The sequence below is a fragment of the Columba livia genome, chromosome 1 (assembly GCF_036013475.1).
Source record: "Columba livia isolate bColLiv1 breed racing homer chromosome 1, bColLiv1.pat.W.v2, whole genome shotgun sequence".
Taxonomy (NCBI): Eukaryota; Metazoa; Chordata; class Aves; order Columbiformes; family Columbidae; genus Columba; species Columba livia.
Window position 1 is genome coordinate 204,792,465 of NC_088602.1, and position 15,316 is coordinate 204,807,780.

At 42.0% G+C, this 15,316-nt stretch overlaps 1 protein-coding gene across 5 annotated transcripts in view; it reads right to left on the reverse strand.

The window, feature by feature from the left end:
- CAMK1D (calcium/calmodulin dependent protein kinase ID) overlaps positions 1 to 15,316 on the reverse strand; it is a 237,155-nt gene that overhangs the window by 160,315 nt on the left and 61,524 nt on the right. The gene's annotated exons all lie outside the window — the stretch shown is intronic.

A 15,316-nucleotide genomic window follows, 5' to 3' on the forward strand; every position in this document is an offset into this window, starting at 1 on the left:
TGTGTGGCTCAAGTACACCCTAAAGGCTTGAAACCAAGAACCCAGCTGAAATTTTTATATAATCTCACTATTTTTAGGGAGATTTTTGTGATTCCGGGAAGAACAGATGACCTTTTTTCTTTTTTTTTTTTTTAGAAATCTGAGGCTTGACTTGTCTACACTGTCAAGATTCAACACCTGAACTTCTTTTATGCTGCAGCTCCTTATAATCAACGTGTAAGTGCAAAATGCCCACGGCTCAAGATCTGTTTCCTTTTCACTTGGGGGCTGTGAGAGTCGGTCTGAAGATGGAGCAGTATTTGCCTGAACATTGCCATCAAGAACTTAGAGAACTGAAGCTGAGATTGAAAGAACAGATGGACAATGACTTGGAGAGAGGCCTGAGGAGAAGCATTGCGTTGCACTGTTTCTCCGATTCGGGATAGGGGGGCTGCTGCTAACATGGCTGCTGTGTGGACTTTGCCTGCTGCTTCAGCCAAACGAGCCCCAGCCCCCTGAAAGTGATTGTTCTGAGGGTCTCTTCAACCCAGGGACAATAGCTGCCGTCCAGAAGATGTGTTCTCACCTGCAGCCTCAGTTACACGTGTCCCTCACCTGCTCCCCCAAACAATGGCCAATGAAAAGAAGCATGACCAGAAGCTCGCCAGGGGTCCTGAGGTCACCCAGTAGACCAGAGAAAGACCCCTGAATGCTGGACACGTAAGCGTTGGCAAAAGAAAGCGTGAATCTTTCGAGCCTGCGCAGTACAAACCTGGGTTGCGAAGTCTAGGCAGAGACTGGCCTAAAACTATGGGAGCAAGGGGGTGGTGAAGAAGCATAAAAGGTGACTCCAGAATGGACACTGTTGAAGATCTTCCCACCAGAGGATCCCGAACCACAACGGAGGACCAGACGGACTCCATGGGACCTGGAGACCAGAGGGATGCTTCTGGAACTGGACCGGTGATAAACGCAACCTCATTTCTCATCTTTACCTTTACTTTTCCCCATTTCTTTCCCCTTTCTTTTCTTACTCTCTCTCTATCGCGGGCAAATTAATAAAGTAACACTGCTTGATTGAATCATAACCCCTTGGCATTTTGGTCACCTTAATTTTCCGCTCTGAGATCAAGGTAAAAGAACCATCATGAGTCAATCACCGAATGGACCGTGACAGGGGGGTCCAACATCTCCTTGGTTCACAGGACATCATCTGCCAGAGCAGTGCAGGCAATGCTGATGAGATCCCTCTACTACTCTATCCCTACTGACCACAGCTTGACTATCACCTTTATCAGAGCATCTAAACTCTATGGAATTGTTAAAAATTAGGCAAAATCCAATATCACATGTATAGCCATAGTTTCTCAGCAATTATATTAGTATAGAATAAGCAAAACCACAGTGCTGGTTTCCAATCCATAATCAACCACGCTGAAATTCAGGGTCTATGGAGGAAGGCGAGAGTTTGCCACCAACACTTAACCCAGTAGTGACAACAGTAAGAAAGACGCTGGACATCAGCAAAAAGAGATACTTAAAAGCTAACATGAATCACTCAAGAATCTTTATATAAAACTCTTATAAGAAAATGTGTAGTAAAAACAAGAAATCTCAGCTGAATTGAAACATACAAACAAAAAAATCCCTAGTCCACACTTATTTCTGTATTAGAATTTAGTTGGAACCTTGTTATTAGATCCAGCAGCACAACACTTCTCCACCAAAGACTTTTCTCACAATATACCAGGAATAAAAAAAAAAAAAATATACAGTTCAATCAACCTACCTCCAGGGCATATTTACACAAAGGTTTTTATTTGCCTTTCAACTTGACATATTGTTTTCAATACCTAACTGAAATGTAAAGGTATTAAAAATACATTGCAGTGCAGTTTATTCTATAAGAGCATCTTGGGCAGCGCTCATGAAGACATCCAATTACTACTTGTGCCAAACCTGACCCTGGTTGTATAAGCAGGGCTAAGATTTCAAGCACACAGGCCAAGAATTAATTTCTTCTACTGCAAAACTGGTGCAGGAAAGAACATTTAAAGCAAACAAAATGTCCTTCATCCAGGCTCAGTTTACCCTGATTTGAGAAACTTTAGGCCAGACTGTGTCTTTAAGTCTCTAATGTGAATTGGGAGTATGTAGTGAATATGAAGGTGATTGAAGACAGAAAAGAAATCAAAATTGCATTGTTTTCTGGCAGATGTGGGTTGAGGGCTGTGCTTCCTTGGGCAGTGCTACATGCCATGTGTTTTGGGGGGTATTCAGAAATGGAAAACACCTTTCAACATCTTGTTTTACCTATGAATAGTAGGGGCTTCAAAGGAAAAAAAAAAAATTCTTAAAAATCTGAATTTCAAATTTAGACAAAAATGAATTGAAAACTCACTGAAATCATCAGTGAAAACCTGACGCACCAGGTTCACCTCCACAAGCAGCACACACAGCTCCACCAGGCTCTCCGGCAAAGCCCAGCTCAGGTTATGGAGGACAACACACCTTTAGCAGGGATTAATCGCTGTATGATCATACCCAGAAGGCTCAACCAAAACCAGAGCTTAAGCACTTCAGGCCTCACAAAAACGCACAGTCCCTCTGTGAGGTGTTTAAAATCCCAACAGTATGGCAAAAAGGGTGAAGACACACGGTGAGATTATTTCTCCCAAGAGGTTGTTCACAGAGCAAACTCCAGATGTGTTTGTTACTGAATTAAGGCAATTAATCTCTGGAATGAATGCAATACACTGGGTTTGGGAGATGTTTGCCCCCCTAAATCAGGGGGTAGCAGCCTTCTAGAAAAGCCCCAGAATACACTTCTATTCTTCTGGCTACACGGACTAGGCTGCCATTTAAAAAATCATATTGTCCTTAAAAGTGGTAAATAAAGACTGCACTCAAGTCAGGGACAAAATATCTATTAAATACAAAGGATCGAGGTTTTAACGCAGTTTGCATGTCTTGTTAATAAACACGTTAATATGCACTTGGCCCACTTGATCCCCTCTCTGGCTGCAATTAGATGCTCCTAATCCAGACTCTGGCATAACACAAATTGTACTATTTGTAAAAAAAACCACTCTCTCGGGAATTAATATCTGTCTCTTCTTGTGCTCTCTCTACATAACCCTCCACAGTCTGCTGCCAGCTCTCATTATGTCTGGTCCTCTCATTTTAATTGCAAGCACTGTGCGATAAGGACCTCCAATTTGATTTTTCTGTAGTGCAGAACGTGCAGTAAAGTTGCTCACAAATGACAGAGAAAAACATGCAAACATTAGGCATTTGAAAAATGGGTAGACATCCAAAACAAAATCATTCTGTAGAGAATGACTGGCTGCTGACTGGATAAATCCTGTCACTGTTCAAGTTAATAAAACAAATCTCTTGACAGGTGTTAGGTAATTTTTAGCAAAGTTACAAGGGCGTCACTATAGCTAATGTTATTAAAAGCTTTGATTAGTTATGAGAAGAGGCTCACAGGTCTAAATCAAAGCTGCTAACTGAAGCTGGTGGGATAATTGATGTTCACAACTAGAAGAAAATTCTATAATTCCAAGAAAACTCTATAAAAGGAAGAGGGCACATATGCTAGAAGCTGAGATAATATACAGCCAGACTGGACAGGGCTTTGAGCAACCTGGTCTAGTGGAAGGTGTCGCTACCTGTGGCAGGGAGGCTGGAACTAAATGATCTCTAAAGTCCCTTCCAACACAAACCATTCTATGATTCTATGGGACTTTTACAATACTTTCTGGTCCATCTTAAACTATGACCCCATCTGAGCAGAGAGACCCCCTCGGCGCACACTCAGGCTGCAAAGAGGTGGCACATGTGCTGTTCACCCAGGTGACAGCAGCTGGGGTGCATTTGGTCCCACCTCATCGCACTTGGGGGATAAATCATGTGTGCTTTAACACATTTACTCTGGAGGAGAAACAGCCAGGTTTTCTAGGTGCTACAGCAGCAGAAATAACATGGCACATAATAACAGAAAACAATAAAGAAATACATATGAAATAGGCATCGCCTGTATCACTGTCAGCGCAGAGGACATTTAGATGAGGCTGATTCTCTTTGTATTTACAAGCTAATGTTATTTCCTTTTTTTTTTTTATTCATACATTTGCATTTCTCCCCTTGGAGAATCTCCTTGAAATACAGAAATGAAGACTCACTCCCCACCCTTCTTAGGAACAGCACCTGCGGTGACCGTAAACACAGGGACCAGAACAGCTGCAAACCCAAACCAAACTGGGCACATCCTGGTCCAAGGCTGGTGTTAAAGGGGATTATCCTTGTTGTATTCTCAAAAATATGGGTCCTCCCATGCAGCTGGCAATCACTTACAGACCACATCTGAGTGTGCAGATATATGACCCTTCAGAGCTGCCCTTTCCACACCAATCAGGAGGGCAGGAGCCAGGATGATGATTAACACTTTGCACAGCATCATCCAGCAACCTCTCTGCTAGGATTACTAGGCTACCTGCCATTTGCACTCCAGAAACAAACTTTTCCCACAGTGATGTATGCCAGAAAGGTGAACACATCACAGAAAGGCAGAAGAAAACCTTATTCTGGGAATCACTCCTTCAACGAGAATAATTAGAATAGTTCTTGGCCAAACTTACAGCCCCCAGTTTTGTTGTTCCTTCTGAAAAGGCTTTGCATTCTTCTGATCAAGTTTGAGCATCAGCATTTAGGTCTATTTGCCCCACTCTGGATAGATGGGGAGAGCTGCAACATTTAGTTCAGAAAAAAAATCATAAACTGATGATTTCAGAGGTGTCTTTTACTCTACAGGACTCCATCTGAAGGTCACTGGTAGGTACAAGCCCATGTGCAAGCAGCTAGGTGCTGAATTCAAGCCTTCTGGATAAATTAGCCATAAAACCATACAGCTGAGGGACACATTGGGCCCCGGTTAATCCTAGAAACCATTTTTAGGCTAAACAAGTTTCATGAAACCTCAAGTAGGGAGCATTCAACCAAAAGCAAATTCACGTCAGTATAGTTGCTTACCCTTAATTACCGTACTCCCTTCTTTCTGTAAAGATGAATTACTCTCAAATACAGATGGATAAACATGATGATGTAATATTAATTTGTACTGAGTGATATAACTAGTTACTTCTCAGTAAATGTGAAAAGATTAGGAGAATCACATTGGTTTGTTCAGCTGGCAGATGGAAACTACCGCTCCCTTTTACATTTCCAAAAAATTACAGCAGCTAGCACAGCTTCCTAAACCCATTTGCCTTGATTCAAAGAGACAGATTAAATAATTAACCAGAATTCGAAATAACAACAAACACGAGCAGAATAAGGAACTACAGGTGTTCTCTGCAGGCCGCGTCTGCTCTGATTTTAGGATGCCCATGACATCCAAAACACAAATCCACACATGAGGGTGCACACAGCGTATCTATCTTGAGATATGTGCTTGTCTATAGGAACAAAACTGATGGGAAAGAGAGCGAGTGACTGTAAGTGACAGGCTGGACAGACAGGTGAACACTCCCATGCTGGCAAAACTTCTACAACATGGTGCACAGGTGCTATAGGAACAGGATTTCAGAAATTAAACTGTTGTATCCTCAGGCTGACTGGACCAACTGTAGAAAGTAACCACTAAATAAGTGAGTAATGTGTATGCAAAGCCCCAGGTGAGCAGACAAGGAATTGAAATTATCAGCTCTGTTGTTTTGTGTGCAACCCATTTCCTAATCAGTTATTTAAAGAAGAGATAGCTGTATTTGAGTTTTTGCATCCTAGTGAAAAAAACATATGGATCATTGCTCTGGAATAACAAAAACCCATTCTTCAAATGAAAGATGCCATTAGGTCCATAATTCACTCCAATAGAGGTGATTAGGAATGAGGAAACATGAGCATGAGCGCATTTGTAAGGGACAGAAGGAAGAAGAAAGGAGCTGCAGGAGATTTGCCCCCAGATGGGGCAAACACACCCACTCAGGAACACAATCGATGTGAATGAACCAGCTATAACCAGAAATCCAGAAAGAAAAAAAATCACAGGATGCTCGATCCTACAAGCAGAGCTAATCAAAGCATTCATTAATTAATATAAAGACTATGTACAGCTAGGCATCAGACCTCTTTGAATTAATCCCACATAGAAGGAACATGCATCTCTCAGGGCATGTCTGATCCAACACATTATTTATTTTGTGTCTGGTGATGAATGACCATGTCAAAGTCTGTATTTTGCTTCTGGATATGTCTAGCTTCAGCATCACAAGGAAACTGTCTGCGAGGTGCATCTGATAGACCAAAGAGTCCTGTGTTATTCCTTACACACCTTTGAAAAAGTCTCAGCAAACCCTCCAGGTCTAGTCTTTGGTTAGACAAAGAGCTCAATTAACTTTGAAAGCATACTTTTGAGTTCCTCATTGGAATAATTTTCAGCCTACCCACAAGTCTTACATGCCAGACCCTCCAAACAGCACACAAAGGCACAGGTAACACCATCCTCCTGTCCCTACTTCTTCCTGCCTTAAGACTGACAAGGTCTAAGGACCAGACCAAGCACTCAGGTCTACAAGTCCATCACAGCACTGATGAAAGGCAGCAACAGCTTCATCCTGCCCCTCGACTGAGTCTCAAACCACTTTTGGCAGCTGTAAAAACCAATTTTCTCTGCCTGCTTTATCCTTAGTCCCTTTGGAGAGACCTTGTACACAGATGTCAACGTGTCCTCCTGGAGATGGTCATTTTGCCCTATGGACATCCCCATCATGAAACAAATTCTTTTAACAACTGCAGCTTGGTGAGTACTTCTCTAGTCACAGAATAGTAAATGTGAATTGATGTCCTACAACAAGACAGCCAAGGAGGCCAGTAATTTAGAAGATTTTGAAGCCATATATTGAAGGCAAAGGGAAAACAGTGTGTCTTAACTACTCGGCCAGACTGAAGACCAATTTATGCACTCTATCTTGACCTCCAGAATTACACAATCTTAAAATCAGAAAAAAAAAGCTGCTAGAAGCAGTCAGATTTGGCATAAAACTTATTCTGTTGTTCTTCCATCCCGTGTACAGAATCAGTGCAATTGAACTATTAATGGCAAGTCCATAAAAACCCTTAAGCTGTCACTATAACATGACAAATTCAGCAGGTCGCTCATCAAATCAGCAGAATAGAGAAGTATTTGCATAGGACTTTTACTTTCAAAAAAAACCCCTTTTTTTTTTTTAAAGGACACTGAGAACAACACACCGAGCAAGAAAGATTTCTTGTGTCAAAATCCATAAAGTCTAATTTCAGAAGCCAGACTTCTCTTAATAGAACTTGAAATGTCAGAAATTGAGGCTGTTGCTTGGCCACAAGAGCAGGTAGGCATTTTGCAAATTTATTGCAAATGTGTGTGTGTATACATTTATACTGATATATGCACATAGAGCAGCAGGCCTTGTGTTTGCAAAATTCAGTCATATTCACATCCCTTTCATTTGGTAACAATTAAAGTTGACTGTATTCTATTTCATAAAAGAGCCGTAACTGCCAAGATTCGTCAAAATTATGTTTACTTTAATAAATGAAACTCAATCACATGTGAATTACAAAAGGATAAACCTAAAGGCTGCCACCAAACAGAATTGCATTTAACAATATACTTGATACCAATGGTTGGTGACGGACAGCAGCACAACTCATATCTTGGCATTCCCCCTCTTCCAAACCCTAGAAAAGAGCCTAAGTTGTGCTCATCTGATGCAGATACCAGTGTGGATACAGATGAAAAGCACCATCTCTTTCACCCTTGCTTCAGCTCTTCCACTTGTAAAATGGGACACCCAACAAACACCGTCTCATCTGGGGTCAAGTGGAAATGCAGATTATTATTACTCTTCACTCCAAGCACTTTCTCCTTCTCATAGCTCATCTTTATAATTTATCTGGTTTTGGAGCAAGTGCTTTCATTAAAGGGTTTATTATAGGATAATTTGAAACAAGTATATTAATCTCACATTATGCCTAATTGAATTAGCTTCAGATGTGTCCCCTAAGTATGATTTACATTTTGAAAGATGTATAAGACTCCTCTATCATCGCCTTTAATAAAATACAATCTCAGAGACCTTTTTCTTACTACTCAGTCCTCTGTGAATTTTCTTCCTCTGGGAGATGCTGAATTTCTAGGAACTCTCCCTGGGAATCTTTGCAGCTAACAAAACTACGGCATTCAATCAATAGAACACTAAATAAAACAAATATAATTTATAGTACTTTGATTTTCTCTCACATTTTTTTCTCTTAATATCTCAACATGCAAATATTCAATTTAAATAATAGAAAAACAGACCAAGTATCCCATGTTAGTACCAGAGCCTACACTAAATCCCCAGTACTGCGGGGACAGAGAGCCCCATGAGGAGGGAAGGTAGGTTCATTCCTGACTCGATGGGCCTGCACAATAAAAATAATAACAGAGACCAATTTCATCTTTTTAGCCTCGAGCCTTCTCATCACATTATTTCTTTTAACCTATTCAATAACTGTTAATAGGTGACAGACTCTTCAAACCGTTAAAATTATGTAACTTCCAAATCTGTCAAGTTGAAGTATTGTTCTTCCCACCACCCCGTTACTTTTAGTAACCACTTCTGAACCAGCTGCCTATGTGGGAGCAATCGAGGAGTCACTTGAGTGAAACAGCTCTTCCAATACACTCCTTCAGAAGGATTAAGTCAGCAAGACCTATTGGGAGACCAGTTTTTGATGATTTGTGAGATCCTGACTGGATTTATCCTAGGGAAACCACAAACCCATGAGGTCTTCTGAGCCCTCGTTCAGAGAAATCCACTAAAACCTCAACTGCTTCCAACAAAGGGACAAATGGGGCAAATATGCACAGCTTGCACAGAAATACCAGATCTCAATGTCCTCAAATAGGCCAAGGTTTCTTTAAACCTTGTGTAGATGGTAGAGATCACAAAGGGCCTTAATAACCGGGGATGCCGCTGGCGTCCACAAAAAGCAACACAACCACTGAAAAAGCACAAGGGAGACGCTGACAGCTCCAAGAGGAACAGCTCTATTTCACAACCCTTATCTCCCCGCAATTAATTCTGAAGCAAGTTATCGTTCCCTGTGACACTTCTGCACAACCCCCAGCTCAGAGAATGCAACCTCGGGAGCTGACCAAAGAAAGACGTGAAATAAGCTCTCCCGGGTCAAATTCCTTGTAACACATGGTTTGATTGCACAGGAAGGATGCCCTGGTCTGCCTATCTCGAGCTGTTTAAGTTGTTCACTTTTCATTGCTGGATAAGATGCTGCTAAATCAACATACACCCAAATTTGATCATTTTACTCAAAAGCAGTAAATGGACTAATAGCAAAGCAAATTACGCTCACAGAACTCCCTCCAACCCTGCCGTAATGCCAATTTCCACATCGGATTCTCTATCAGTCTGCATTTTAAATTGGTTGAAGTTAGGTTGTATAATGCCATGTGTCGAAAAATCTGGAAGGAAACTCTTCTAAAGTCCCACTGGAAACCTTAGACCATGTTCACCATGTTAATAACGCTATTTTTTTCCAATTTACCATAACTTTCTGATAAGCTGAGCAGGTATGTCAGACTGTCCAGAGCCACATCTCCTGTGAATCATCTGTTGAGCATGAAAATGAGTTTTTACCTATTATGTTATTGATTTCACATCCTTCCTCTCTCAACCGGGCATGTTGTGACCCCTGGCAGGGATTAGCCTGTTTCAGGAGCTCCAAAATGTCTTAAGGATATTAAATGAAATGTTTTATTTGCATTTTTTTCTCTTTCTTTGCATGGTGTAAGAACAACTGTTTAAAAGCACGCAATACTGAAACTTGGTGGATAAAAACAGGAAGAAAGATAACAGCGCAGCTCTGAACGCCCACATGCCACATGAGACATGCAGCCACCTGCGCCACCACAGCCCCAACCATCCAGCCACCCAGTTAAAGATCTGGGTGACCTAAACTGGAATCACCTAATGCTACCAATCTCCTCAGAAAATTAAGGTGGTCAATTTAATCCTGCTCTTCCTTTCATGTGCATGGACAATCAGAGGCAGAAATCAGGAGAAAACCACTCAATCAATGAATATTCATAGCTGAAGAAGATACCAATGTTTCTCTGTGACCAATGATACAAACATGATGAAAACAAAGAATGGCTGCAGAAGTTGAGACCAAGGTGTCTCCTTTTCCTTTCTTTCCTACCAAGCAGTAGTATGTATGGGACAGAACAGGGTTTACAAGGAGATATCACCTGATGCTACCAATCTCCTCAGAAAATTAAGGTGGTCAATTTAATCCTTCTCTTCCTTTCATGTGCATGGACAATCAGAGGCAGAAATCAGGAGAAAACCACTCAATCAATGAATATTCATAGCTGAAGAAGATACCAATGTTTCTCTGTGACCAATGATACAAACATGACGAAAACAAAGAATGGCTGCAGAAGTTGAGACCAAGGTGTCTCCTTTTCCTTTCTTTCCTACCAAGCAGTAGTATGTATGGGACAGAACAGGGTTTACAAGGAGATATGCAATGATGTAGAGCCTGAAAAAAAGTTAAAACCTGTTTTTAAAGCAGCATCTGCTGCTGACACGTGGTCTGTGTATCAGTAAGCATGTCTTGGCCTTGGAGAAGCAACAGAACCCCATGTTAACCTGGCAGCTGATGACCTTTTCTATTTTCTACAATCCTGCATGGCAAACAAGTGCAAGTATGTACATCCAGCTTCCTTAAGCCGTTATCTTAAACAGATTGTGCTCTGTCAGAATTAGTAAAGCACTCAGGGCTGCATTCAGCCAAGCCCCCAGAAATACCAAGTGAACCAGACACAAGGGACATACGGGGCAATGCCTTCTCTTCTGCAGATAAATGAGCACAGGAGAAAAAAATGTGCTTGACACCCTCTTTCTTCTATTTCCTTTAAGCAACCATGGACCAGATAACAAAATTAAGATTTTATATACATCCTCCTGCAAATAAACGAGAAGCCAATGTATTCTTATGCAATATCCGTAGCATGAAACAGCTTTCCTGGCCAAGTTTCAGGCCTTATCAGTTTGGCAGAACTGTTTGATATACTTGGGACATGTGTTCCAGCTGAAGTATGCTATGGGACACTGACACTACACTCTGTCCCAATGTATAAAGCACTCTCCCTACCTCTGACACTCCACCGATGACATCTTCTTGATGACAGATATTTGTGTTCAATTGCCTGGTTTAAAAAAGTCCCATCTTCCAACACATCTCTTTGGTAAAATCACTGGGAAAACTGAACAGTCAAAACCTATAGTGTTCACTCAGCAAAAAGAAATCCAAGAAAAAATATCCGTGTAAATTCCTGGTAGATAATAACAACTTTGGAAAAGTGAGAAAATAGAGACTGGCCAGGAGATTTGAGACCTACAACCTAGTTCTGATTCATTCTTGTTTTGCTGAGTGACTCTGGACCTTCTGGGCATTTCCCCATCTGCAGAATATGTATAACTGAATAGATAATTTCACAAATCCCTGAATGAAAAGAAATGGTTAAGAGCTGCACTGTAAAACCCTCCTGTTTTCCTTGACCTGAAATATCTTTCATTCAAAAGTCATTATGTGATATGACTTGCAGGGGAGCGCTGTCTGAGCCTGTCTGCAGGATGTAGCCCAAAGGCACAATATCAGAGATCAGCTTGTAAAAGAAAAAGCAGCTTCTAAGGGGATATAAGTACAACAGAGAGATGTAGTTCATTAACAAAAGAAAACCACTGACTGGTAGCTGGAAACGATCACAATATCACCAGGAAGGTCATATTCAGTGTGGACCATTTTTTTCCATCTTTTAAAAAATGAATGACCATGCAGCGCCTCTTCTTATTAGAAACTGCTGGATGCCCAACACTTTGGAAACACTGGCCTGAAGTTCTAAATCACCATGTTGGGAAGTAAAGGATGTTCTTGAGGTTGAAACCCTGAATTCAAGAGATGTGGCTCCAAATCCCATTTGGTTACAGGTTGTCGGTAGGACCTCAGCAGTTCACCCTTGGTCTGGCACTGAAAGATCTTTGGTACACAGATGCTCCTTTCACAGGTATTTACAGTAATTTCATTTCACGTGGCTCTCCATGCACTACCTTGAGTTAAATTTGCAAGCAATACACACAGACCTATGTGAGCGTTAATATTCTTGAAGAAAAACATCTGTCTACTATGTTTCCATCAGGTCCATCAAAACACCCAGCACAAATTTCTCTATTTCCGTCATCCCTGGAAAGATGAAGAGCACTAGTAAGAGATTGAATAATATGATTCATATTCCTGTTATTAAGAATAATTACATATAGGGCTATCCAAGAAGGGAAATTAGTGTAATTCTGAAATTAATCAGTGAAGCTTCTGAAGTAAATGGATAGTTTTTGCAGAATAGCACTGAAGCAGGCTGAGGAGTACTTTCTACAAATCTTTAAATGAAAATTTTATATTTCTTGATAACATTTTATTTTCTAAACATTTTTACTATAGAGAGAAATGAAAAACACATTAGACTGCTCACAAACTTTTCTGAGAAAAAATTGTATTAGTTTTCATTTCTAATAAAAACTCACCTAAAACTGAGGTTTAGAAAACATTCACTGTTCTTACTACCAAGAAGTTAAAAGAGTTTTCCATCCTAAAGGGCTTATGTCATGGGGACAAAATTATCCTTTGTATTACCCCAATAAAATTACTAGACTTGGGGATGAATTTGTCTTCACCTTCCTACAGTGCTTCTGCTGGCCAAAGAAATGTGTTTTCCCTAAAGGCTGCTGAACAACTTCTCCCCTGGGACCGCGCTGTGTTTATTCGACAGAGTCACAAATGCCCGTGCAAAGGAGATGAGATTTGCTATTAAAAGTACAGGTCTCCGAGACTATTACTGACCATTTATCACAAAAACCCTGAGGCTGGGGATTTGCTTCTTTCTTGAAAGCCACATCCTAGGTCTGATGATCCCCACATTTGGAGCTGCCACGGCAAAGTGCTTGCTGTGGTTTTGGCGGTGTTTTTAGCTCCCGTCAGTCTTCCCCTTTAACGGCGTAATTTCCCATCACTGCCATATCTCACTCCTGAAACAAAATTACAATAGCCCTCCTAAATGCCCATGGAGGGGGGGCTGGTTTCTTCAGTCCTCCTCCCAAGGAAGGAAGTCCAGCTGAAGCCAAAAGCATGGTCACAAGCAAAACCCTCACACAGCACTAAGCCTGGAGAGCAGGGGGCTGAGGGGAGACCTTCTCGCTCTCTACAACTACCTGAAAGGAGGTTGTAGCATGGAGGGTATTGGTCTCTTCTCCTGAGTAGCAAGTGACTGGACACAAGGAAATGGCCTCAAGTTGCACCAGCGAAGGTTTAGATTGGATATCAGGAAAAATTTATTCAGAGAAATGGCTGTCGGGCATTGAAACAGGCTGCCCAGGGAAGCAGTGGAGTCGCCATCCCTGAAGGGGTTTAAAAGACATGCACATGAGGCTCTTAGGGACATGGTTTAGTGCTAGAGTTAGGTGATGGATGGATTCAATGATCTTAAGGGTTTCTTCCAACCAAAGTGATTCTATGATTCTACGCCACAGAGTGAAAACACACAACCTACTTGCAGAGCCGCATCCAGCAAAAGGTGCGACGAACGAAAGGGATGCTTTTCCATGGACTCCACACAAGGCAGCAGTTCAGACCCAGCGCAGATATTCAGGTAAACTAAAGTGGAACTGATCTTGCTTTGAGGCCCCTACTGCAAAAAAAGTCACGTCTGCAGCACTGTGGCTTGGTAGAAACGGGCTGTGCGAGCTGCAAGGTTATGGGAGGGCTTGTGAACCCTGCGATCAGACCTGGTTGGCCTCACCTACAACACAGGGAGGAACAAGCTAGTCACTGTGAGGGCAGTTCAGGAGTATCCAAACCAGCCCTGACCCCACCACTGTGAATGAAGGGTGGCCTGCAAGGGAGCTTGCAATGGCTCTTATGATGGGTGTCTGCTAGTCAGGTACCAGAGATCCATCCCTGCTCCCAACTGCTCCTTCCAGAAAGCACAAGCCTGTCTCCAAACATACTGGAAGCAATCAGGCTCAAAATGTGTCAGTAGCTGAACCAAAGGACACTTCACTCCATCAAACCCCATTAGCCAAACACAGACTTATTAGGCCTAACTGGAGCTGCGGAAAGTTTAGGTCTGAAGCCAAACATTTTTCCAGGTCTCCGCTATTGGAGGCTGATCCAGCACCTCCAAACACACCTGGAAACACAAAATTTTCACAGAACAGCCCAAATTGGGAACCAGAGCACAGGGCATCCTGAGGTCTTGGCCAGGTCGCAGTCAGGAACAGCCACACTCCCAGAGCACAGCCCATCGCAAGGCCAGTGAAATAAAACACAAAAGTCAAGAAAGGGAAGACAATCTGGTGTGACAGCACACTCCAACAGCTAACATTGCCCTCTGTTTTCCAGTATCAGATTATATATACACACACACACATGTGTATATAGATGTGTGTATATACCTCTGCTCCTGAAGGTGTTTAAAAGGCACATAGACAAGGTTCTTAGGGACATGGTTTGGTGCTAGAATTAGGTTATGGTTGGACTCAGTGAACCTGAGGGTCTCTTCCAACTGAAATGATTCTATGATTATATGATGTGTATTACAGACTTGCATAACAACATGTCATATTTCAAAATACTCTATCAGCAAAGCAATTATATAAAATGCATATATGGAAGATAATTTAAGTTATTTCAAAAGAGTACAAACCCACTGTAAATACATTTAGCTTGTGACCACTTCATCACTTGTGAATGACTCCATCTGTGACCTAATGGACAGGTGGGTGGCAAGAGATCTTCAACAGAGAGGAACCTGGTCCTCTGTGTACCAAAACCTCCCAGCAATCATTCCCCTCTCTGTCCCGATACATGCACTGCTTTGTTGTGTGGGGTTTTCTGGCTGCTCCAGACTCATCTCACAGAATCACAGAATGTCAGGGATTGGAAGGAACTCCAAAAGCTCATCCAGTCCAATCCCCCTGCTGGAGCAGGAACACCCAGATGAGGTTACACAGGAAGGTGTCCAGGTGGGTTTTGAATGCCTCCAGAGTAGGAGACTCCACAGCCCCCCTGGGCAGCCTGTTCCAGGCTATGTCACCCTCACTGAGAAGAAGTTTCTTCTCAAGTTTAAGTGGAACCTCTTGTGTTCCAGTTTGTACCCATTACCCCTTGTCCTACCATTGGTTGTCACCAAGAAGAGCCTGGCTCCATCCTCCTGACACTCACCCTTTATATATCTGTA